Raw genomic sequence first — 26927 nt, 5'->3', positions numbered from 1 at the left:
GGGACTCAAACCAAATGGGATGCTGGCACTGCAGGCGGTGGCTTTACCCACTATGCCACAGCTCCAGCCCCATCATTTCATGCCTTAAAAATCCCCTGTGCTCCATCCATCCATCTCTGCCTCCTCCTTCTCATTCCTTAGCAACTATTCATCTTTTCATTGTCTCTATAGTTTTGCCTAATTACTAAATTCATAGTTTAAATTATAGGAGGGGATCTTCAAAAATTCATTGAAAATGCAAATTGTAGAAAAACTATGCATGCATTTTTCAAAAATTTTAGCACCAAAAATAAGCCTGTTTTTTAACTCTCTTTTTTTAAAAAAATCTGTACTTAGTAATTCGCATTTAAGCTTCCTCCATGTTTTTGTGGTTTGATAGTTCATTTGTGTTTAGTATGAATAATATACCATTTTATAGATACATCAGTTTACCTGTTGAAGAATGTCTTAGTTGATTCCAAAATTTGACAGTTATGAACAAAGCTGCTATAAACATTGATGTACAGATTTGAGTGGAACATTAGTTTTTAGTTCATTTGGGTAAATTCATTTGGTGATTGCTGGATTGTATGAAAAGACTATGTTCTTCTCTGTAAGAAGTTGTCAGACTGTCTTCAAAATGCCCAAACCATTTTACATTCCCACTGTCCATGAGTGGAGTTCCTGTTGCTCCACATCCTCATCAGCATTTGATGTTGTCAGAACTTTGGATTTTAGCTAACAGATTTTTGACAGATTTGTTTTATCACGTGTTTGCTTTTGTTATTTTAATCTGAAATTATCTAATATCATATTTTTCTGAGTATCTTTTCAAATGCTCACTTGTCCCCTGTATGTCTTTGGTGAATGTTATCTTCAGATCTTTTTCCATTTTAATTGTTTGCTTTGTGAGTTTTAAGAGTCCTCTGTATGCTCTGAATGTTAGCATTTGGATATTTTCTCTCACTTTATGGCTTGTCTTTCCATCCTCTTAACAGGTCTTTCACAGAGCAGAAATTGTTTTAATGAAATCTAGCTTATCCATTTTTTCTTCCATGGATTGTGCTTATGTGTTATATCTAAAAAGGGCATCACCGAAAACTCATAGCTCCCTAGAATTTCTCCTGTGTTATCTTCCAGGAATTTTATAGCTTTGTGTTAGGTTTAGGTTTATGATCCATTTCTACTTAGTGTTTGTGAAAAGTGTAAAGTCTACATCAAGATTCATCTCTGTCTCTCTCTGTGTGTGTGTGTGTGTGTGTGTATCCAGGTTATTTCTGCACCCTTTAATGGAGAGCCTGTCCTTTCTTCACTGAGTTGCCTCTGCTCCTTTGTCAAAGATCGGTAAACTAGATTCATTTGTGTTATATTGGACTCTCTATCTTGCTCCATTGATTGTCTTTCTGCCAGTGTCAGATGGGTCTTTATTACTGTCAAATCTATGAATTATAATGCATGTATGGCTTTATGTGACTACCACCATAACCAGCCTACAGAATTCCAGCACCCCAAAACTCCCTCACTCTGTCTCTGTATACTTGTACCTCCCACTCAGACACAACCTCCAGCTACTGATAATGCTTCCTGACACAGTAAAGTTGCCTTTTGTGGAATGCCAAATGAGTGAAATTTCTATGACATGTAACCATTTGAGATTGGTTTCCAGCAATGAGTGTCCTATTTTCCTTGCATCAGCACTTTGTATTTTTCAGCACACTTGACTTTTTTTTTAGACAGTTTTCATTGGCACTATTGTAAATGGTTTTTGGCTTGTTTAAATTTCTAATTTTATGTAGAAAAAAGTTTGTTTTTCTGTATTGTATTTTACGACCTTGCTTACTTTACTGTTTTTAGAAGTTCTGAATGCTTATTTTGTTTTTTATTTCCTAATAATTTCTATGCAGGCAGTCATGTTGCCTATGAATATGGGCAATTTTGTCATTCATTACTAGTCTATTTTTTAAAAATAATTTCTGTTTCTTCCCAATTACATTGTCTGAAACTTCCAGTATTATGTTGAATAGGAGTATTGAGAATGGAATTCTTATTTATCCTAATCTTTTTTTTTATTTAGTAAATATAAATTTTCAAAGTACAGTTAATGGATTACAATGGCTTCCCCCCCATAATTTCCCTCCCAATCGCACCCCTCCCATCTCCTGCTCCCTCTCCTATTCCATTCACATCAAGATTCATTTTCAATTATCTTTATATACAGAAGATCAATTCAGTATATATTAAGTAAAGATTTCATCAGTTTGCACCCACACAGAAACACAAAGTGTAAAATACCGTTTCAGTACTAGTTAGAGCATTACTTCACATTGGACAACACACTAAGTTCAGATCCCACATGAGAAGTAAGTACACAGTGACTCCTGTTGTTGACTTAACAATTTGACACTCTTGTTTATGGCGTCAGAAATCTCCCTAGGCTCTAGTCATGAGTTGCCAAGGCTATGGAAGCCTTTTGAGTTGGCCAACTTTGATCTTATTCCGACAGGGTCATAGTCAAAGTGGAAGTTCTCTCCTCCCTTCAGAGAAAGGTACCTCCTTCTTTGATGGCCCCGTTCTTTCCACTGGGATCTCACTCGCAGAGATCTTCCATTTAGTTCTTTTTTTTTTTTTTTTCCCAGGGTGTCTTACTCTCATGGGCTCTTCAGCCATATCTGGATGCCTTAAGGGCTGAATCTGAGGCCAGAGGGCTATTTAGGAGATCTGCCATTCTATGAGTCTACTGTGTATCCCACTTCCCATGATGGATCATTCTCTCCCTTTTTGTTTCTATCAGCTAGTATTAGCAGACACTAGACTTGTTTGTGTGATCCCTTTGACTCTTAGACCTATCACTGTGATCAATTGTGAACTGAAATTGATCACTTGGACTAGTGAGATGGCATTGGTACATGCCACCTTGATGGGATTATATTGGGATCCCCTGGCATGATTCTAATTCCACCATTTGGGGCAAGTCTGATTGAGCATGTCCCAAATTGTACATCTCCTCCCTCTCTTATTCCCACTCTTATATTTAACAGGGATCACTTTTCAGTTAAAATTTAAACACCTAAGAGTAATTGTGTGTTAATCACAGAGTTCAACCAATAGTACTAGAACAAAACAAAGAGAAAATATAAAAATGGGTAAAATATTACATTGTACGTCAACAGTGCAAATGGCCAACAGACACATGAAAAAATGTTCAAGATCACTAGCAATCAGGGAAATGCAAATCAAAACCACAATGAGGTTCACCTCACCCTGGTTAGAATGGCTCACATTCATAAATCTACCAACAACAGATGCTGGCGAGGATGTGGGGAAAAAGGGACACTAACCCACTGTTGGTGGGAATGCAAATTGGTTAAGCCACCATGGAAGTCAGTCTGCAGATTTCTCAGAAACCTGAATATAACCCTACCATTCAACCCAGCCATACCACTCCTTGGAATTTACCCAAAGGAAATTAAATTGGCAAGCAAACAAGCTGTCTGCACATTAATATTTATTGCAGCTCAATTCACAATAGCTAAGACCTGGAACCAACCCAAATGCCCATCAACAGTAGACTGGATAAAGAAATTATGGACATGTACTCTATAGAATACTATACAGCAGTCAAAAACAATGAAATCCGGTCATTTGCAACAAGATGGAGGAATCTGGAAAACATTATGCTGAGTGAATTAAGCCAATCCCAAAGAGACAAATATCATATGTTCTCCCTGATCGGCGACAACTAACTGAGCACCAAAGGGGAAACCTGTTGAAGTGAAATGGACATTATTTATCCCAATCTTAAGAAAGCATTGAATCTTCCATTGTTACATATAATAATAGTTGTAGGTGATAATTGTAGATGCGTTTTATCATACTGAGGAAGTTTCCCTCTCTGCCTTGTTTTTGAAGAGTTTTTTTTTTTTATTAAAAAAGTGCTGTGGCCCAAGAGTGTAGTGGAGGATGGCCCAAGTCCTTGGGCCCTGCACCCACATGGGAGACCAGGAGACGCACCTGGCTCCTAGCTTCAGATCAGCATGGTGCACCGGCCGCAGCAGCCATTGGAGGGTGATCCAATGGTAAAGGAAGACCTTTCTCTCTGTCTCTCTCTCTCACTGTCCACTCTGCCTATCAAAAAAAAGTTATAAACAGATGCTGAATTTGTAAAATTATTTTCCTTCACCTGTTGATTTATAATGTATTTTATTCTCCAATGGTATTTCACATTGATTGCTTTTCAAACACTGAACCAGCCATATTCTGTTGCGATAAGTCCCATCTGGTTTGCTATGATGATTATGGTTGTATCACTTCATGTAATATGTTTTTTGATGGTTTTTGTAAGTTTTAACAAAGGGTATTGCTCTATTGGTTTCCTTTCTCTATTGTGTTTGTGTAGTTTTGGCACAGAGTGGGAGAAAATCATTTAGAAAGTGTTTCTCTTAGTTTCAGAAAGACAGTGTGTATAATTGTTGTCATTTCCTTAAATATTTGGCATAATTCACCTCTAAAACCATCAGGGAATAGAGTTATTTTTCAGAAGATTTTGCCAAACTAAAAATTCTATTTCATTGATATTTGTAAGAATCGTCAATTTATTTCATCTTGTTTGAGCTTATAGTTTATAGCTTTCAGGGAAATGCATTATTTCAGATAGAGTATTGAGTACATAAAGCTCAGCAGAATTTTAGCTTACTATCTTTTCTTAAAAATATTTATTTATTTATTAGAAAGAGTTACAGAAAGATCTTCCATGTGCTGATTTACTCACCAGATGGCCACAATGGCCAGGGCTGGATCAGGCTTGAGCCAGGAGTTTCCTCTGGGTCTCCCACATGGGTGCAGAGATGCAAGCACTTGGGCCATCTTCTACTGCTTTCCCAGGCCATAGCATAGAGCTGGATCAGAAGAGGAGCAGCTGGGACCCAAACCATCACCTATATGGAATGCCAGTGTTGCAGGCAGCTTTACCTGCTTCACCACAGTGCTGGCCCCCACTTATTATCCTTCTGATGTGTGTGTGTGGTGTGTGGCACCTCCATAATTTGTCTTCTCTCATTTTTCTTTATCATTTCAGTAACGATATATCAGTTTTGCTGACGCAGTTTTTGTGTTCACTGGTTTTTTGTTTTGTTTTCAATTTTATTCTGTTTCACTCTTTGACTTATTGGTTTCTCCCTTATGCTTGGCTTAGTCTATTTTGCTGTTTTTTTTTTTTTATTTTTTTAAACTAAGAATCATTGTTGAATGGACAGCCTTCTTTTCTAATAAACACACTTATTGCTATGAATTTTACTCTAAATACTGCTTAAATTGCATCTGTATAACTCTTTGATACATCTGCATTTTAAATTTTTTAAAGTTATATCCTTTTCTAATTTATCTTGAGACTTCCTCTTTGACTTAGGGATTTAGAAGTGTATTGTGGGGCCAGTTCTGTGGCTGTGGCACAGTGGATAAAGCTGCCACCTGCAGTGCCGGCATCCTATATGGGCACCACTTTGAGTCCCAACTGCTCCATTTCCTATCCAGTGCTCTGCTATGGCCTGGGAAAGCAGTAGAAGATGGCCCAAGTGCTTGGGCCCCTGCACAGCATGGGAGACCTGGAAGAAGCTCCTGACTTCCTTGAATAAATTGGTTTTCCTTTTTGGGAAACCAGGTTTATTTTCCTGACACACAGAGGGAAAAGGTCTTCCTTTTGCTGTTGGTTCACCCTCCAGTGGTGGCTGCGGCCAGCGCGCTGCGGCCAGCGCATCGCACTGATCCGAAGCCAGGAGCTAGGTGCTTCTCCTGGTCTCCCATGGGGTGTAGGGCCCAAGCACATGGGCCATCCTTCATTGCACTCCTGGGCCAAAGCAGAGAGCTGGCCTGCAAGAGGGGCAACAGGGACAGAATCCGGCGCCCCGACCGGGACTAGAACCCGGGGTGCCAGCACCACAGGTGGAGGATTAGCCTATTGAGCTGCAGCGCTGGCCCTGTGCCACTGTCTTGACCAAGTCATTTTAACATCTGTGTTATCTTGGCATCTGTATCTGTTAATAGCAGTCTTTTCCCATTCAAGTTGAGAGTTTCCTGATTTTCCAATGCTGCACAATCCAGTATTGTTTCCTGAATATTATGAATATTATATTTTGTACTCTGGGTCATTTTTTAAAGGCAGATCACCAGGCTACATTTCTACCACAAGCTTCAACTTATTTTCTTTGGACTGTGATTCAGATTTGGCCCACATGTGTGCCACCTTGTGGTCAGTCTGAGACTTGGGCAATGATTCGTTGGTTGATTTAGTTCTAAATCTCTTGTACACTCAGCAGAATCAGATCCCTTCATGGCCAGCTTGAAGGTGAGTCCATGAGTTGCTGAATAATTTTATGGAGTTTCTTTTCTTCCTATTTGCTCAATTCATGGTCTCTCAGATACAGTATATACATTTTTAAATTCATTTATTTTATTTATTTGTGAAATAGGGAGGGAGAGAGAGAGGAGAGAAACAGGCAGACATACAGAGAAAAAGCTCCCATCTGCTGCTTCACTCCCCAAATGTCCACAGCAGCCAGGGCTGTGCCAGCCTGAAGCTGGGGGCCGGGAACCCCATCCAGGTCAGCCACATGAGTGGCAGGGACTCAGCTGCTTTGAGCCACCACCCACTCCCTTCAGGATGGACATCAGCGAGGAACTGGCATTGGAGTAGAACTTGCACTCAGACCCAGGCACTCTGAATAGGGGTGTGGACATCCCAAGCAGCATCTTCACCTTTGTACCAATAGTGCACTTCTGTTTTGCATTTTTAAAACTTTTTAAAAATTTTGAGCTAATTTAAAACCCTTTAAAGTGGCAAAAATCACATAGGAATTTTACATGTGTGCCTCATGCAGCTTTTCCCAGCAACACCTTATATCCCCGAGCGTATTTTCGAAGTCAGGAAATGGGCAGTGGTTAAACTGTAGCACTTGTTTGGTTTTCACCAGTTTTTGTTGCTGCTGGTGTGTAATACTGTGGGGTTTCTCCACAGGTGTAAATCAGTGTTGAGACCTCCACAATCAAGACACAAAACTCTCCATCACTGCAAAGGAACTCTTTAAGTCAACCTCTGTATAATGACACCTTCCCCCTGTCCCTAACTCTGGCAACCACTGGTCTGTTCTCCATCATTAAAATTTTATCATTTCAAGTCTGTTCTAAAAATGGAATCACAAGTAGATCCATTAGTTTTGAACAGAACCCAGTTTTTGGCCCCATGCGTTTTGTTGTTGTATGGCATTCAGACATCTAGCCAACATGCCTTTGCTGGAACAAAAACTGTGAAATGCTTTCCCTCCCCTCCAGTTCTTTGAACAAATGCATACATTTTAAAAAGAGGCATTATAGCCAGGGTGTATGTAGTGATGGTGCTAAAGGCCTCCCCCGCCCCATTGTTGTCCACTTCCAAGAGCCAGACTACTGGCCTGTGGCAGAAAGAGTGAAGTCAGCTTCACCTGGACAAGTCATGGCTCCAGGTCACAAACAAAGGCAAGGGGACCGAGTGCCTCCTCCTTGGCCCCAGCACGGTCCCTGTCTGCCTCCATGTGAGGATTGGAAAACAATATGCTGGCACCACCGAGTGAAGCTATGCCAGAAAGGGCCCATTTAAACACACCTATTATCCCTGCGGCTTTGTCAACAAAATATTTCAAACCCTGATGAATCTCTCTGTGTTCCTAGATTTATTTTTAGGTGTAGCACAACAGATTGTTTCTTTGTTTGTGTTTCTGTTTGCTCATGGTTATTACTTCCTTCTGAGTGGTTCATCATAGCTGCAGTCATAGAGTGATCCTCTGGCAGCATGAGTGTATTATTATTTATTATGTATTGAGTGTCATAAAGGCTTATAAAACTCATCAGGTGCCCTTGAGAATCCAAGCCATTGGCTGCCATACACACAGACATGCTGAGGGACTTACTGGGGCCCGGACCTGGAGCCACAAAGACAGAATGGCAGTTTGGGAGAGCAATTAGTCCCTTCCAGCTTCCTCCTAGCAGGGGAAGTGGCTGCAGAGCGCAGGAAGCTCCAGGAAATAAGGAAATGGAGAAGAGAACGGACAGACCATGCACTCCTGATGCAGGTTTAGTAGGTGAAGGTGGCATGGGGTGGTGTGGCTCCTTCACTTAGGAGAACTCAACTCTGAATTTCACATTTTCTGAAATGAGATGCTCTAGTCATGAGAGAGGCTGGGGGCTGATAACAGGAGGTCAAAGGAACTTTACATTCATTGATTATCTATGTGTGCCAGCATTGTTCTGGGCCTTGAGGACTAGCAGACTGGACTTTACAGTGTGGTATAAGAAACACAGAAGGCTGGCATTGTGGCACCAGGGTTTAAACCACCTTCTGCAGTGCCAGTATCCCATAAGGGCAGTTTGAGTCCCGGCTGCTCTACCTCCTATCCAGCTCCCTGCTAATGTGCCTGGAAAGGCAGAGGGGAGGGCCCAAATGCTTGCACCACTGCACGCATGTGGGAGACCCTGAAGAAGCCCCTGGCTCCTGGCTTCAGCCTGGCTCAGCCCTGGCTGTCTTGGCTGGTTAGGGAGTGAACCAGCAGATGGATGATCTCTCTCTGTCATTCCCCCTCTATCTGTAATTCTGACTTTCAAATAAATAAGTAAATCTTTTTATAAAAAATTATTTAAGTTATACAAATTTTGTGTGTTTCCTAGATACAGATTTAGGAACATAGTGACACTTCGCCCCCTACCTTCCTCTTGCCCATGCTCCAACCCTTCCTCCTCCTCCCTCTCACATTCCCACTCTTAATTTTTACAAAGGTCTATTTTCAGTTTACTTAATTATTAAACAAACAAAAATTGGTGTCTTTTAAATTTTTTTAAAAGATTTATTTGTTCACTTGAAAGCCAGAGTTAGAGAGGAGAGAGATAGAGAGAGAGAGAGAGGTTTTACATCCACTGATTCACTCCCTAGATGGCTGCAACAGCCAGAGCTGCCGCAGTCTGTAGCAAGGAACCAAGAGCTTCTTCTGGGTCTCCCACGTGGGTGCAGGGGCCCAAGGATTTGGACCACAGCAGAGAGCTGGATCGGAAGTGGAGCAGCTGGGACTTCAACTGGCGCCCATGTGGGATGCTGGCACTGCAGGCAGTGGCTTTACCCACTACACCATAGCACCGGCTCCATATTTTTTTTTTTTTTAGATTAGGAAACAAAAGGAATTCAGAAGGAGGCAAATCAGGGCTATTTTCCATCGAACCTCTCATAAAATCGCCTTCTTTGATGAGAGGAATGAGTAGGAACTTTGTCATCATAGAAGATTCTCTTGTAAAGCTTCCTGGGCATTTTTCTGCTAACCTTTTGGGTGACTTTCTCAAAACAGCCTTGTAAGAAGATGTTACCGGGCCGGTAAAAAAAAAAAAAAAAAAAAGATGTTACCTTGATTTATTCCCCAAACAGTCAACAGCACAGTGCCTTGAGCACCTCCAAAACTGTTGCCATGATCTTTGCTTTTGATAAGTTCACTTGTTTTTCTAAATCTCATGTTTTTAATATTCACTTTTTAGCCTTCTTTCTATAGGAAGTAATGTTCCATTAGTGCAGAATTACTTTGGGTTATATAATGTATTCAAGTATTCTTTTCCATTTTTGCTCAAGAAATCATATGTGTGAAGTTCTGTTTCAGTACCTTGGAAGGGAGGAGGAAAATCTCACAAATTATGAATTTTTTTTTCAGTAAACTAACTCACTGGTGTCCTCTTTTAGAGTTAATAGGTGAACACATGAATAGAAAAGTTGAGAGTCGCTGCCTTTACATACACAACCTCTCCTTTCATGGCTAATATAGCCTTAATTGGCAATTCTGTACCAGTTTTAAATGTTTATATAATTTTGGTGAATGTAAATAAAGGAAGCTAGTGATCTTGTATCACCAATTGTGTTGGACATCGAAGAGTTACTGGTTTTTATCATGCTGTCATTCAGATGAATCCCCTGAGATGTTATTACACACATGTAATCAGTTGTCTATAAATGATGCATGTAAATGTTCTGTACTTGTCATATCCTATGAAGGATCCCTTCATCAACTGTGAGCCTGAAGACACCATATCATCTGTTCACACTCTGGCCCTTGTCTATATGTGTATGTACATATACACATATATATATCACTTTGTTTTTGTTTTTAAATATTTATTTATGTATTTGAAAGTCAGAGTTACAGAAAGAGAATGAAAGACAGAGAGAGAGAGATCTTTCATCTTCTGGTTCACTCCCCAGATGACCACAATGGCCAGGGCTGGGTCAAGCTGAAGCTAGGAGCCAGGAGCTTCATCTGGGTCTCCCACATGGGTGGCAGGGGCCCAAGCACTGGGGCCATCTGCTGCTGCTTTTCCTAGGCACATTAACAGGGAGCAGGATCAGAAGTGGAGCAGTGGGGACTTGAGCTTGTGCCCATATGGGATGCCGGGGTTGAAGGCAGTGACTTTACCTGCTGTGCCACAATTCCAGCCCCACCACCTTGGTTATAAGGAAGAGTAAATGGAGATTTTGGCTTGTAATAATCACCTTGAGATGCAAAAATGTAATGTTTTGGTGTGTGCTGTATGTAATCAAACACAAATGAAACAGAATCAGCTATAACTAAAAAATTGGGAAAATCTAGATCACTTTCATTACATCAATCTATGTATTTTAAAGATCATATTTATGTTCTTAGATTTAATCTTTTCAGCATTTTCCCAAGTTCACTTCGTATGTAGATATCCTATACATGCATACTATTTTTTCTTGAAAACAAGGATATTGATATCACATGATGCAGGATTCATAAAAGTTGTCACAAGTGAGGAAATAATGGTGTATTATTTCTTTTAAAAGTATTTATTTATTTACTTGAAAGGCAGAGTTATAGAGAGGCAGAGGCAGAGAGAGAGAGAAAGAGAGAGAGATCTTCTATCTGCAGGTTCACTCCGCAGATGGCCACAATGGCTGGAGCTGTGCCGATCCAAAGCCAGGAGCCAGGAGCTTCCTCTGGGTCTCCCATGTGAGTGCAGGGGCCCAAGGACTTAGGCCATCTTCCACTGCTTTCCCATGCCATAGCAGAGAGCTGGATCAGAAGTGGAGCAGCCAGGTCTCAAACTGGCACCCATATGAGATGCTGGCACTACAGGTGGTGGCTTTAACTGCTGCACCACAGCTCCAGCCCCAATATGGTATGTTATTAAATTGTAGAGATTATAATTTAATGGAGTTATAACTATGGACCAAACAATATGATATCCATGCACTTTTCTTTCTTTTATATGTGTGTGTGTATTAACCTTTACGTATGAGAGGAAACATGATATTTGTCTTTCTGGGCTGCATTATTTCCCTTTGCATAGTGATCTCCAGTTCCACCCAGAAGTTGGCATATGAAAGCACTCCCATGTTTATTGTAGATCAATTCACAATAGCAAAGCAATGGACTCAACCAAGATGTCCATCAACTGATGACTGGAAATAGAAAACGTGGTTGGCTGGTGCCGCAGCTCGATAGGCTAATCCTCTGTCTGCGGCGCCAGCACACAGGGTTCTAGTCCTGGTCAGAGTGCTGGATTCTGTCCCAGTTGCCCCTCTTCCAGTCCAGCTCTCTGCTTTGGCCCAGGAGTGCAGTGGAGGATGGCACATGTGCTTGGGCCCTGCTCCCCATGGGAGACCAAGAGAAGCACCTGGCTCCTGCCTTTGGATCAGCACGGTGCGCTGGTCGTAGCGGGCCAGCTGTGGCAGCTGTTGGAGGGTGAACCAATGGCACAAGGAAGACCTTTCTCTCTGTCTCTCTCTCACTGTCCACTCTGCCTGTCAAAAAAAAAAAAAAAAAAAGAAAAGAAAAAAAAAACAAAACATGGTCATGTGCAAGGTGGACTGTTAGATACGGAATACACTGCTCCCTTTTGCTTTGACTGGACCACGTCCACCTCTTGGTAGCCACTTCTCTAGCTGTGCTTTGTCTTCAGAGTCCTTCAGGTAAAGCCAGGTTTCATCTCCTGTTATAACTCTTCAAAGAAATGCTTCGGAATCTTGGTGTCGCTTATTTAAAGTTTCCACTGAAAGTTCTGCTCTTGTCTGCAGCCGAGTTGGATGCCACATTCTGGCACCTGTTGAGTGGAAAGTTTGCTGCACTTTCTTTTTGGGGCCACAGCTGTTTAAGCTGAACTAGTTGAGGTGTCTGTGGTGTTGGCTGCTGGTTCTGCTGTCATTTGTGTTTCTTCATCAAGTAGGGCTTGAATAAGTTTAATTGCTTCTTTGCAGATTGATGTGCATAGTCTTCTGCTGCAGGCTTATCTTCAACATCCTCTTGTCCCTTTTTGAAATAATTTACCCATTTGTAAATTGCTAATTCCACTGGAGCATTGTCTTAATTTCAGCATTCTCCCCAACCTTCCTAAGTTTGGTGTTTTCTCTTGCCTCAATTTTAGCAGAATCCATGCTGCTCTGATTGGGCGCCTGATTCAAAGTGATGTTTGATCTGAGTACAATCTTTCGAACTAGATTGTACTCAGACACAGTATAATAAGTTAGTATGATTTTGGTGCAAATAAATTTTGCAGCTTATGCATAGTTTTTCCTTGAAACTTACTTTCCATGTCCATGAAAATTTTGAAGACCCCTTGAATATCTCACTACAAACTACTGGGCAGTTACTTATGTCTGTGCCTCAGTCTGCCTGTCTGAATTGAATTACATCACTGGTAGTCCCTATGGAGTGTGTGCTGGCTGGGGGTCCTCCTTGCTGGTGCTGCTGTTCACTGCCTGTACAGACTATTTTCTCCAAGTTCATGGCCCTGGGGGTGCATAGTACAGAAAAGAAACAGAACAGGAGAGCTGCCTCTAGCTGTTCCTGCCTCCTAGGCTTGCCTCTCTCTGTGGTGGTAAGGGGCACGTACTCCAGCCTCATGAGGGCAGTTGCGCTTCATTTCTGGGCATGGGGGCTTTCTTTACCCTTCTCCCTCTGGTGTGAGGCTCAGGACAGCATCTTACAGCTGCTTCCCTATTGGTGCTCTTTCTCTTGGAGTCTGCAAATCCCAGGCAGCCAAGATGTTGTCAACACACTCTGTGAAGTTTGTTTACAAGCTAATGCTCTATCAGCCACGTGATGCCCCTGTGCAGTTGCAGGCTTGCCTCTTTATTTTCCCCTCAATGACAATAAGATGTAGCTTGTAAATCTCTGAAGTTGATTTTTCACTTTTGATTGCAACCCAGGGCTGATGAAAATTTTCTGCATGTTTATGACCCATCAATCCTTCTAATGGAATTAATGGAGAGAAAGGCATTCGACCCCTGTGCTCAAGTCAGTATCCCACTCAAACTCCTATGCAGGACAGAAATTTGTTATGCATTTTAAATGATATGGAGCTCATATACACCCTAGATAAAACTTGATGTCTCTGGTTAAGTCTTCCTGTTTAAATTTATCTGTCTTCCCAGAGCTGGCTCCAGTGAACCCTGAAGCTTGAGGAAAGCAGCAGAGCACTTTCCTTGGGAAAGCAGGGGTGATGCCCTAGTGTTCACCTTCCCCTGACCTAACTCTGGACCTGCCCCATGGTGTCCAGCAGCTGTCTGCCGTGGGCATCACTCCTGATGGTCACACACTTGGGACATCTGTACCTGTGCAGCCACTCACTTCCCAGGGCTGGAGAGTGTAAATTCTGTGAATACAGGTATGGGCACAGCTAGTCTGCTGCTGCTTCTCTCATAGCCACATCGGTGTTTAACACATGATGAATCCTCAGTATTCCCTGAAAATGAATGATTGCAATGAGTAATGGAGATTTTGTCTACTCACAACTACCACACGCTGTAGCAAATATTTAAATATAAATAAATAAGATAAATTTATAAATAACTATATAAAGAAATAAAGAGTTTAAATTAAGAAACTTCTGGCCTGGTGTTGTGGTATGGTAGATTAAGCCATTGCCTGCAATGCTGGCATCATATGTGGATGCTGGTTCAAGTCCTGGATGCTCTGTTTCCCATCTAGTTTCCTGTTTTTTTTTTTTTTTTAAGATTTTATTTTATTTGAGTGGTAAAGTTACAGACAGTGAGAGGAAGAGACAGAGAGAAAGGTCTTCCATCTGCTGGTTCACTCCCTAAATGGCTGCAACAGCTGGAGCTGTGCCAATCCAAAGCCAGGAGCCAGGAGCTTCTTCTTGATCTCCAATGCTGGTGCAGGGGCCCAAGCACTTGGGCATTCTTCTGCTTTCCCAGGCCATCGCAGAGAGCTGGTTTGGAAGAGGAGCAGCTGGGACTAGAAGTGGTGTCCATATGGGATGCTGGTGCCACAGGCAGAGGAGTAACCTACTGGGCCACGACATTGGCCCCTAGTTTCCTGTTAATGTGCCTGGGATAGAGTGGAAGATGGCCCAAGTCCTTGGGCCACTGCACCTAAATAGGAGACCCAGACAGAATTCCAGACTCCTGGCTTTGGTCTGGCCCAGTCTCAACCATTGCAGCCATTTGGGAAATGAACCAATGGATCGAAGATCTCTCTCTCTCTCTCTCTCTCTCTGTTTAACTCTGCCTTTCAAATAAGTAAATTTTTTAAAAAAATTAAGAATTTTCTTACTGTTGACTCAAGTTCTTATTGCTGGAATAGTTAGGAAACAACTAATGAATGCCAACTCCAGCCAAAGAAGATTCTCAGGGGTAGGGGTGAAAGGGAAGCATTCTTTCCTTCCTGTGAAGGTTCACTGAGAGGAACTGAAGATAGACAGATACAGAAGTTGTCACCTGCATGGAGACCATCATGGTGATGACCCACTATCCTGACATGATTTATCTGTCAGCTTTTCTTGACTACAGCAAGATACCGAGAGAAGCTCCTCATGAAGGAAGTAGGTTTATTTGGCTCCTGGTTTTGAAGATTCACAGTCCAAGACTGGGTGGGCTGTCAGGTAGAGCATGTGTTCAGGATAGTTCACATGTTGAGCTAGAATACAGTCAGCAGCACCCATGCCAAAGCTGGAGCCCTTTGCTGCCTTCCAATGGCGTCTGCAAATGGATCCACGTCTTGAAGTTTAGCCTTCCACACAGTATCAGGGTTGGGCACAGTGAGGCTACCAGGGGCCTTACTGCAGTTCCCTGCTGCATCTTCATTTCCTTCTGAAACCTCATCAGCACAGCTTTTGTTGTTCTTCCAGGCCCTTGTTAAAATTGCCCTGATCTCAGCTTTTAGCACTTGAGGCTTTCTCTGGTTGGCTCCCCCAAGCTCTTTTTATTTTTTTTAAATATTTATTTGTTTATTTGAAAGACAGAGAGAGAGAGAGAGAGAGAGAGATAGGTCCTCCATCCACTGGTTCACTCCCCAAATGACCACAATGGCCAGAGCTGTGCTGATCCGAAGCCAAGAGCCAGGAGCTTCCTCTAGGTCTCCCATGTGGGTGCAGGGGCCCAAGGACTTGGACCATCTTCTTCTGCTATCCCAGGCCATAGCAGAGAGCTGGATGGGAAGTGGAGCAGGTGGGACACAAACTGGCACCCATATGGGATGCCGGCACCACAGGCGGTGGCCTTACCCGCCACAGCACAATGCTGGCCCCTCCCCCAAACTCTTTTCCAGTAAACCTTTTCTTCCCCCAAACTTTTTCCAGTAAACCAATTCCAAAGCTTCCCCCAAGTTTTTGGGTTTTAGTTACAGTGATGACCCCACTCCCACTCTCAGTTTTCTCTACTGGTCATCTTATTACTAAAAGGAAAGGCAGCTGATTTCAGCTCACAGTCTCGGGTTGGCCATGTGTCAAGGCTGGGGATTCAAGATGGTGACACGGAGAAAGAGTCCATCACAAGGTGAACCAGGAAGCAGAGAGGGAGCAGGTAGGCCCAACCTGGCTTTTGTAGCCAGCACTCTCATGAAAACGACCTGAAGCATGCTCACAAGTGATCCAAGGATCCCCCAGCAGGCTCACCTCTCAGACACCTTAGTGGGGTCAGTCTTTTACTCTCTCAATACCATGAACTTACAACCATGGAGCTTACATGTCTGCATGAATCCTGGGAGCCCTGTCCCATCAAACCATAGCATTTCAGAAGCCTGTATATCCCTTGTCCCCAGGGGAGGAGGAGAATGGAGCAGATAGACAACTTAGAGGAGACTAGTAGATGAGTTTTAGGGAATTCATAGGGTTTGAAGACACACACAATTGCCTGGGACAAAGTCTACCCACCGAACCTGCAGAATAGACAAGGGGTAACACAAGATTCTTTGTGATACTGAATGGGCCCAAGTAGAGACAATGGAGTGTGACAAAAGTCACCTCAGATAGGTTGACAGACTTCACTCTTTCTTCCTGCCATATGAGTTTCAGTTGATGAAAACTCAGCAGAGGGACCAGAGGTAATTAGATTCTTCTTTGGGGGTCCAGAATTTAGCACAATAGGAAACATGAGAGGAAGTCTCTCCTGACACCCGCTCTGCTCTAGGTCCCTATAGTTTAAAATAGGCAGCAAACCAGGACACCATATTTAGGAGTGATAGTTTCTGGACTCCTTCTTGGGCACTGTATATAATGTTGCACTTCACGGGGATTATTCCAACACTGGGGAATGTTGACTCTGGGTTTATTCCTCCTCAGTCTCAGCCAGCTACTTCAGAACCTGAGTTCAGCCCAACCTCTGAAGTTTCATCTTTCAGTGATGTTAACTCCAGAAAATCATCGAGAAGTCCCTATGTCTGATTTCTCACTCTGCTATGGTGCTCAGTTTACTTTCATTTGGTTTCCCAGGCTTTCTCAGTAGGGATTGGATTATGCTTCAGAAAGTTCAGGGGTGCTCAGGGAGACCAGGGAACACATGGAATGTGAAACCAATTTGCTGCAGAGAATTATCAGAAAATGAAGTGACAACACATTTGGTTAAAGTCTTAACTGGTGTTAGACTCTAGAATTAGGCAGTCCTTCCTTCCTTCACACAGAGTGAGTTCTTGGGAGCTGATCAGAGGAGATTGGTATTGTAGACCAAGAAGGGCTGAAGAACATGGAAACCAAAACCAAAATGTGGCTTAAAGAACAGAAAGTGGATAAATATTGGATGATGATAAAAAATAAAAAGCGATTTGTTCTTTTTAATTTTTTAAAAGATTTACTTTTATTTATTTGTAAGGCAGAGTTAGAGAGAGGAAGAGACAGAGAGGGAGGTCTTCTATCCACTGGTTCACTCCCTAAATGGGCACAACAGCTGGGGCTGGGCAGGCCAAAGCCAGGAGCAAGGAGCTTCTTCTGGGTCTCCCACGTAGGTGGCAGGAGCCCAAGCACCAAGCACTGAGCTGTCCTCTGCTGCTTTCCCAGGCATATATGGGATGCTAGTGTTGCAGGCAATGGCTTAACCTGCTGTGCACCACACCAGCCTGCACTGTTTCTTTCAAAGCGACTTTCCTTGTAAAGTGGGGAAAAGGAGACAGAAAATAGAAAAATCAGGTAACTTGTTTTTGTAAAGGGTGAGGCATGCATAGGAAACTTTATTATCTTGCCAATTTCTTTTCAAATATTTATTTATTTGAAAGGAAGAGTTACAGAGAGAGGAGAGAGAGACAGAGAGATCTTCCATTGGTTCATTTACTTCCCAATTGGCTGCAACATCCAGGCCAGGCAAAAGCCAGGGATGCCAGCATCACGGGTTGTGGCTTAGTCTGTAGTGCCACAACCGTGGCCACTTATCTCGCTGATTGACACTGGACTGTGTGGGAAAGGTGGCTGTTAGCTCTCTTCCCTGCATGCTATGGTCTGGTTAGATGACCACTTAGCTTCACTTTGGTAATGTGGAACTTTAGTATGAGTGGCTCCACTGTGGTCTTCAGTCTGTTTTTCTGGGGGGACCCAGTGCAGGGGCTTCATCTAGAGACAATGATCTTTGGTAAGATGTTCCTGTGGGTGGACAGAATTCCTGGGACTGGCACTCAAGATTGCATGCCCACATCCCTAGAAGCTGTGACTAGTGAGAGGTATCATGCCCAGACTGGGTAAAGTGGCACGGTACAGTTGCCCTTGAAAATGAGAAATTATTTGGGTAGATCAGATCTAATCACACATCTTTGAATGAACAAACTTTCTGTGTGATGTGATAGTGACTGTTTTCTTGACCAGACCTTACTCAGGCTCCTGAAACTTCCCCCAGGCCCATCTATGCCCGTACTTGTCAAATCTGGTTTCAGCTAAGAACTCTGCTAAATCAGTTTAACCTGAAACCCCAGCTGCAGTCTCTGATCAGCCTCAGCATCTGATCAGATTCCTTACCCTCCATTGTGCCTAGGTGACATCTGGTCACCCTGTGCTGTTCACAAGATCCTGGGAGGGTGGTGTGGCCAGAGTCCCTTCCACTCCTGCTGTTGCCTCTTAGTGAGTTCTGGTGCAGATACACCCCTCACCATGCTCGTGCACTATAAACAGTCATACTGTTCTTACAGCTGAGTCCAGTCCTTGTCCTGCTGCAAAGTCCCACTGTGCTCTCTGCACCTGTTGCCATTGTGGGGTATGGTCTCAGCTGGACTTAGTGTGAGTTCTTGTGATGGAGCCCAGGACTAACAGCAGGCCAGGCTGGCTCCATCCTGCAGCTTCTTGCCTGCATGTACACACTAACAGAACGGGAGGGAAGCCCACTGTAACAAATACTTGCCAGTGGACCACAAGACTTTGGTTTTGACAGAGCAAGTTAGAAAAGGCTCCATTGAGACTGCCCCGCCTTCATAGCAGCCCATGTAGAACTACTACATTTTTTTCTCTTTGGAGATGATGTGTTAAAGATATAGAAATGCCCCTAGTCTGCGAGACCTCAGTGGCTCCGTCTCTCTTTACACCAGCCCCTCTGTTTGCTCAGAGCTTCTCCACTTCTACTCAAGTGAAACATTGCTGCGTCTCTTCTTTCCCTTGCGTCCGGTCTTGTAAATTGTCATTGACACCAGGACACTAACCTGGACTCATCTCACCAGTTTTCCCTCAACACTTGTCTGGACGTGAGAGATGAACTCAAAGCAGAGGCATAGATAAAGTGCAAGAATGGGAGAATTTAAAGTGATAGTACACATTCCGAGGTGCATGCTGGCAGCCTCATGAGGGTGAACTGTCCCTAGCCCAGTTTTGTCACCCCTCTATCAAGTAGGGTTGTGTCCTAAGTGAATATACAGTGGGGGTGGAGTTTGGGTGGGGTCTCTGGGAAGGTTTCATAATGCCTCCACGTAGAAGTCAGCACACATGTGTTCATCATGGCATCTCATACATGATGGGAGAGTGATCCCGGGGGCAACATGGGGAAGTGGGTATGCAGAGTAGGCTGGGAGTGGTCAGACTTTAGTGGTGCATGGCGAAGGCACAGAGACTGCTGGAGGCCTCTCAGTTTTCACTAAACAAGAAGCTCTTTATCTCTCTGGTGTCCTCTTGACAGTCCTGTGCTTTTCCAAGTGTCCTTGAGTAACGTTTTGTCTTCCAGAGGTAGTAGAAAAAGAAAACAGAAGGAAAGTCCAGTTGAGAAAAAGAAAGGCCTCAGTGCCCTGTTGCTGGTTTGGAGAGGGAGAGGACCCTAGGAGAAGGAACGCAGGTGGTTCCAGTCTCCAGGAGCACCGAGTGGTCCCCAGCCCACAGCCAGCCAGGAAATGAGGCCTTCAGTCCTGTAAGCACAGGAGGCAACTGGGGATGGATTCTTTCCCAGAACTTCCAAAACCAGAGCCCAGACTGGCCAGCCACAGTTTGACTTTGTCTCATGAGACCCAAAGTACCAACACCTTGCTGAGCTCTCCCTGTCTAGACTTCGGACTTAGAGGAGTAGAGCTAATTAGAAAAACAGAAGTTTTGTTTTAGGCTGCTAAGTCTAGTAATTTATTACAACAGCTATAGAAAACTAATTCTTCAACCTTCATGTGTAATTAAACTCTAAACAGAATAGGTAAATGGAGTCCAGAAATATCCTACTGGCAAATTAGAGGGTGGACTCATTTACCCAGAAAAGGATTCTTCACATTACAAAGGGGGAAAAAGGTCTCTTGAAGTAGCACTTATTTAAGTGTTTGTTTACACATCATTACTTGCTTAACAGAGGACGAAACTAAAAGCTCAATTGTTCCAAGCTATTGCTGATTAAACAGCAATCAGAAATGAAGATAAAGTGTAAGATTATAGTAACAAATGGACACTTATACATCCATTTTAAAAAATCTCATTTTATATAACCCAAAGGGAAAATTCCAGAATCTCCAGTTCTCTGCAGGACACCCAGCCTCTTATTCAAACCACATTTAGCTCACACAAGTAACTGTGTAGCTCTGAGCACCTGGGAAGTACGAGGAAGAGACAAGGGATTCTCATTCTTGGATTCTTGGCTCCACATTGCTGTGTCATTAATTCTCCCACTCTTTTGGCCAGCGGAGTCAGGAGGGAGCAGAAATAGCAGGAACTTCAGCAGTCCATGTAAAGGATCCCAATCACAGGAATCTTGATTCTGTGAATGGGAAAATGGGGTGACTGGGCAGGCCCATTGCTAAGGCCCCATCCAAGCCACTCTGTTTTCTCTTGCAATTCTGTGGCAGCAGCAGTTTTCCCTCTGTATGTCAGGAAAATAAACCTGGTTTCCAAAAAGGAAAAACCAATTTATTCAAGTTTACAAAGCACGCAAATGAAGGTCCAACTCTGTTGGGCTCCCAAGCCTATGACTTCCCCCTTACACATTCTGCCTCTTCAGACATAGCCCAAGGTGACAGGTGATGTTACGGGTCTAGGTCTCTTAATCTTTATTCCAGCTTCTTGATCCTACAGAGATAAGGATTTAAGTGTCATAAAGAGCCATCAATACAGTGCCCCAATGAGAGCAGAATTCATTTAACAGAGAGAGTGCATGTACATTCACAGGTGAGTGTGGTAACTCCACACAGAGAGATACCTGTTACGCAGAGAGCCGCCTATGAGGAGAGAGGGTGGGAGGAGTTCAGAGAGGACACAGGGGCATGGTCAAAGGGCTAACAGCAGCCCTCTCAATATCAGTGTCTTTCCCGAGATCGGGCTGGTGGAGTTTAGCTTGAATGAGGTCATCTGGGAGTTTGCTGGCACCTCCACATGTAGGTTAACTTCCACCTGGTCATCATAGTGTCTTCTCCTTCCTGGTTCTGGATGGGACACAGGTACATCCTGGGAAAGTGGGGTACAAGTTTGATAGGGACAGGGATGGAGTTACAGTGCAGGGCTGGCAGAAAGCCCCGCTCATATATTCCTCCATAATCTTACTGCCTAGTTCCCCCAAATCACACATAGAAAATGAGCAGATCTGCCTCTGTAAACATAATTTGAGGGCTCAGACTAGGTAGTAACAAATCCATGATTCAATTAAAAAGTTCCTAGGTGCTCTGACCCTGTTCCTTCTATATGCACAAACAGAATTGGTATTAGTCCTACTCATTAATATCAGGATTATCCTTAGGGGTCTGACTTAAGATTCAGTTAGCAGAGAGAAGTCAGACTTAAGCAGCCTGTGTTCAACCCAAGCCTAAGATAGAACTGAGTACCATTGATTGCTAGAATTTCCTACTACCTTGAACTCAAATTTTACCTTTAGGAGATCGCAAGTTGTAAAATATATTCAAATGAAGTAAATATTCTCTTACTTTCAAAATAATTACTGCCTGGTGAATACTGAGGTATTCATCATTTAAGCTCAGTCTTATTACACACTTCACCTGACATTAACTAGGCACACCATAAGTATGCCTGAAATTAATACAATTGGTCTCTAGACAACTCCAGTCTTTCCCCCAAAACCTCCTGGGTTCCATGAAACCATCAGTCATGTACTTAGCACTCTCTGACTTTTTAAATAAAACCCTTATGGTCAGGTTTGTTGCATTTGTATTCATTTCCCTCACTCTCTTGAGGGATTTCTTTGGGTAGTTTTAAAAAGAGATTGTATTTATTTGTTTATTTGAAATTTAGTGTGACAGAGATAGGAGAGACAGACAGAAAAAGGGGTCTGATTAACTGCCCAAATGGCCACAGCCACCAGGATTGAGCCAGGCTGAAACCAGGGGTGAGGAACTCCGTCTGGGTCTTTCACGTGGGTGGCAGGGACTGAAGTACTTGTGACATCTTCACAGCTTTTCCAGGCACATTAGCGGGGAGCTAGATCAGAAGTGGCCAGACTTGAACCAGAACTCCAATATGGGATGCAACATCACAAGCAGTGGCTTCACCCTCCGCGCCATTATTTATCTTTTTTGAAGTTTATATAAGGGTTCAGCATTTATTGAATGATTTCTATGTGGCAAATAAATTCTCAGAAAGTATTTACTAATTTTAATATTTGTATGCAAGATAATATATTTGGTGACAGCAGGATTCTAAGCATAACTGCAAACCACTCATACATTCATTCTTTCAATCATTCAGCAAATGTTTGTGTTCGCTGTTTGTGTCACACTAGGAATGAAAATACAGAGGTGATTGGCAAGCTTTCTGTCCCTTATAAACCTTCTAATAGGGTGTGAGAAAATGAGAAATTATTGATTATAAGAGAAGGAAATAGAAAGTGCATTGCTGTTGGCAAAGTCCACGGAAGAATACACAAAGACAGAACCGAACATGAGTGGAAGAAGGAGGTGCGAGAATGGAGAGAGGCTTTGGATGGGAATTGTGTGAGAAGTGACTTGGAATCAGCCAGGTGGACCAAGAAGAAAGGAAGGTAAAAGCACAAGCTTCTGAGACTTGATATTCCAGGGGCCAACGGAGAATCTCAAGTATGACTGAGTGACACCTGGAAATGAATCAGGAGACGGAGGTGGGAAGTGCGCCTTTCCCTGTGCCTCTGTCTGTGCGCACATGCGCTGAGCACACAGGGCCTGAGCAGCAGGGAACTGTGATACGCAGCATGGCCCTGGCAGAGCAGCAGAGCTGAGAGGTGCTGGCTCCTGTGTGAAGGACAGCACTGCTCTGCAAGGTGAGGCCAAGCTTGCAGGAAGCCAACCCCGGTAGCTGGCCTGAGAGGCCAGAGGGGGCAGTGCAGAACCCCAAGGCATCTGCCATCCATGGCTCACAGTGTGACTCGGGGACTAGATTCTCCTTGATTGCCACCATGATCAGGAGGCCCAACTGAGATGAAGAGGAAACTGGGATGAGGCCTCAACCAGTGCAGCCCAATGGCCAAAGAAAACGGAGACAAATCTAACAGCTGTGGCCTTGTTCCTGTGCAACCTGCAGGCCCCGTGGGGTCCTGAGGACCTGCATAGCAACCCAACCTCGCTTCTTTTTTGAGACAGACACTGGGGTTGGACATTTGAAGGGACAAAGGCTAGACTTTAGGGATGAATAAATCTGGCCCAGAAAATGGCTCCAGAAAAAAGAAACCCGAGTTATTTTTAGCAGAACGTCTAGTCTCAGTTTTCCAAGCTGCATACCAACCCCTATTGACCTCTGACCTGTTCCCACATTCATTTTCCTTTCCTGACCTGGAGTGTCTGACCTCTGGAAGAGAGTAGATAATGGAACTCTAGGAGGCTCCAGGCCAGTTCAGCAAAGGCCAGATGAAAAAAGTCCAAGGAAGATCAGTTGAAGGGATATGAGGGCAGCCAGGACAAAGTGGAGAAGGAGCTATGAAGAGTAGGTTCCATGTCAGAGGAAGATCAGGCAGGACGCAGTTATAAAAATATTTTAGGCTTTTGAGAGCCACATTCTATCTGCATCGCTTATTATTATTTGGTTTTCTTTTAAAAAGATTTTTATTATTTATTTATTTGAAAGGCAGAGTTAGAAAGAATCTTGCATTTACTGGCTCATCCCCCAAATGGCTGCCAAGGCCCAAGGCTGGGCCAGGCCAAAGGCAGGATCCTGGATGCCATTCAGGTCTTCCCATGGGTGCAGGGGCCCGAGCACTTGGGCCATCTTCCACTGCTTTCCCACGTGCATTAGCAGGGAGCTGGGTTGGAAGTGGAGCAGCAAAGGCTTGAGCTGGCACCCACATGGGATGCTGTGGCCGTAGGTGGCAGCTTACCCCGCTATGCCACAACCGTGGCCCCCAGATGTACATTTAAAGCCTGTGTTGTGTGCTGCATTAAATGAGACCACAGCAGGCCCTGTCTAGGGAATGTACCAGAAGAGCAGTCGGCCCAGGTTTGATTGTGCTTTCCCCCAAGTGTTCATGTGTTAGGAGTTTAGCTCCCAGGGTACGATGGAATTTTAACAGGTGAGGCTACATGGAAGGGCCTGGGGATGCTGGCTTTCTGGAGTGAGTCCTTGTGAGAATGAGTTGTCATTAAAGCCTGACATGACCTCTGACTCTCTCTCAGGCTTCCTGTCTCCTGAGGTGGTTTCTCCCTCTGCCAATCATTCCTGCCATTGTGATGCCATCTGCCACGAGACTCCCTGAAGCAAAGCCAGTGCTGCCACTGCCCCCTGGAACCTCAGAACCGTGAGTGCTTCTCTGTTCTCTGTAAGGTTCCTCAACCTCAGTGGTTCAGTATAGCAATGAGAAATGGGCTAATAGACAACCGAATGTTGTTAAGAATTTGGAAAGTTAAGGACCATGTACGTCACAGTCAGTTTGCTTCGTGATCATCAGAATTCTGATCAACGTAACTGCAGTTTTGGTCACATGGTCAAGAACCGAATCCACAGGGGGACAGTAGGTTCCTGTTGCCCCATGGGTTTCCTTCCTTGCTCCTTCCCTGACCCTCTTCATGTTTCCCCACCCTGGGTCCCTTCTGTTCTTCCCCTTTTAAGCTCAGTCGTGTCTCCCTGGGACATCTTCCTGCTGCATTTGTTCAAGGCCAAGGTGATGGGAACCATCTGAAAGCTTTCCTCTTACCTATTTCTCCATCAAAGGCTGTCAGTCACTTTGCTTGACAGCTGATGCTGCAGGTAGAAAGCCCTGACTTCCCTTCCTCCTAGGTCAGTGGCACAAAAGCAGAGCCTCCTAACATCTGGAAATGGGAAAACTTTTCAAAAATGACTCATCAGTTGCCGTAGGTGAGGGATTGCCTGGTAATGATGCCTGGGGGAGTGAGAGAGTAGATGTACCATGCCTCCCCTAAGTCTCCTAACAAAGGGATCCCTTTGCCTTCTCTCTGAGAGGGAAGAATAAGGAGGGAATAAGGAGGGAAAGGGAGCTCCCGTCCTTGCTGATACCTGGAGTGGGGCTCAAGGAGTCCAAATCCACTCGGAAACCTGTATTTTCACTCTTTATCCCAACTGTCATTTTACAGTTGGCTTTCTAGGTAAAGAATGGTTCTGCACATCTGCAAGACAATCTCTCTGCACATCTGTGCAGGAATCTTCTTCATCTGCAGCCTTGCGTACTCATGAGCTCATTTGATCCTTACAGCTGTCATACGTAATCTTTGCCATGATGATAAAAATCATTTAATTCTTACTGTGTTCCGCCGAGTATCCTAAGGGTTTTAGGCTGCCTAACTTAATCCATATGAATCCTAGAATGGAGATATCTGATTGTTCCCATTTTACAGACGCACAAGCTTAAAAGCTGGATAGTTTATCTCCCTTAGACAAAGACGGTCAGCTTTTCCAGGTCGCGTAGCTTTTTGATTACAGAGCTGGCATCAACAGTGAGGTGTGCTCTTAGCATCTCCCCAGTGTTCGTGTTAGGATGTTAGGCTCTTACACACTTATCTTACTGAGCAGTGTTTCTGAAACTAGCTTTTTGAAGATTTATTTATTTGAAGGGCAGAGTGATAGAGAGGAAGTTAAAGAGAAAGAGAGAGAGAGAGAGACAGACAGACAGCTCTTCTATCTGCTGGTTCACTCCCCAAATGGCCACAACACCCAGGGCTGGGCCAGGTTAAAACTAGGAGCTAGAACTCCATCTGTGTCTCCCACATGGATGAAAGGGGCTCAAGGACTTGGGCCATTCTCCACTGCCACCCCAGACACATTAGCAGGGAGCTGGAGTGGAAGCAGAGCAGCAGTGTTCTAACCGGCACTCTACTATAGGATGCAGGTGTCAAAGGCAGCGGCTTAACCCTCTGCACCTTACCACCACCTCCAATGTTTCTCAGACTTTAATGTGCACAGATTCACCTGTGAATCTTGGTAATTGCAGATTCATGCAGTAGGTCTGGGGTGAGGCCCATGAACTTGCATTTCAGTAGCTCCTGGGTGATCTTGATGCCATGGACCCAGGCTTGATGCTTCATATATTTTAGCTTTTAGGACATCACTTGGAGGTGCAACCCTTGTCTCATCAATGTCCATTTTGAGATTAAAGACCACTTTCAATAGAAGGTTTGTGTCACTGCCTCATCTTGGTAGCTCTGAACACGCTGCAAGCTACTGCTTTGAGTGATCAGGCGAGCTGACCATGTGAAGGCAGAGAGCAATCCCTGAGCCAGGTCCTGAAGAACCACAGAGAAGCCACATCATAGGGCCTCTAAACGCCTTTTTCTGAGAGCTGGGGAAAGCGTTGGCTGCAGAGGAAAGTCCACTCTGAGTGAGAGATGCACCAGGGGAGAGAGACCCAAGCCTTGTTCAAAGGATGTATGGTTTCCCCTCGGGTTATCAAAGCTTTGCACTTCCTTTACAAATCATTTGCAAGGTATATAAAATAACGGAAGAGCTTCTCAACTCACCAAACATTCAGAATCTAGCAAGAACCACTATTCACAACTTTTATGTATTTACAATGAGTTTTTAAGTGAGATGAAGACATCAACTGGGAGATAAAACAGTTGAGATCTCTGTGTGCTTTTAGATTCATGTCCTGGGATTTGTTTAAAATTCCATCAGCAACATCTTCCTGTGTTGTTAATGATTCTTTGTAAATGTCATTTTTGATGGGGCCATAATTTTTCAATCATTTATCCCCACTGTAATTTCTTTAACTATCTCCACATTGCTGTCCTTTCTAGTTACTTTCTGAGGTTTCACTGTTAAGATCAATGTTGAAATACATCTCCGTTTATGAGTTTTGTGATTTCCTTTCAGTAAGTCCTCAGCAGTGAAGTTAGGGGAGC

The 26927-nt window shown here is 43.8% G+C and overlaps 1 long non-coding RNA gene across 2 annotated transcripts in view; it reads left to right on the top strand.

Annotated features, from left to right (window-relative positions):
• LOC138845407 (uncharacterized) overlaps window positions 1–26927 on the top strand; it is a 99063-nt gene that overhangs the window by 32153 nt on the left and 39983 nt on the right. For both annotated transcript variants that reach the window (XR_016221359.1, XR_011382502.2), the window contains exon 2: window positions 24249–24370. This is a non-coding gene — a long non-coding RNA (uncharacterized LOC138845407). The remainder of the gene's footprint in view (window positions 1–24248; window positions 24371–26927) is intronic.

The sequence above is a fragment of the Oryctolagus cuniculus genome, chromosome 15, assembly GCF_051225735.1.
Source record: "Oryctolagus cuniculus isolate XC-2025 breed Fujian yellow rabbit chromosome 15, ASM5122573v1, whole genome shotgun sequence".
NCBI classification, from domain to species: domain Eukaryota; kingdom Metazoa; phylum Chordata; class Mammalia; order Lagomorpha; family Leporidae; genus Oryctolagus; species Oryctolagus cuniculus.
This window is presented reverse-complemented; position numbering and strand designations above follow the sequence as displayed.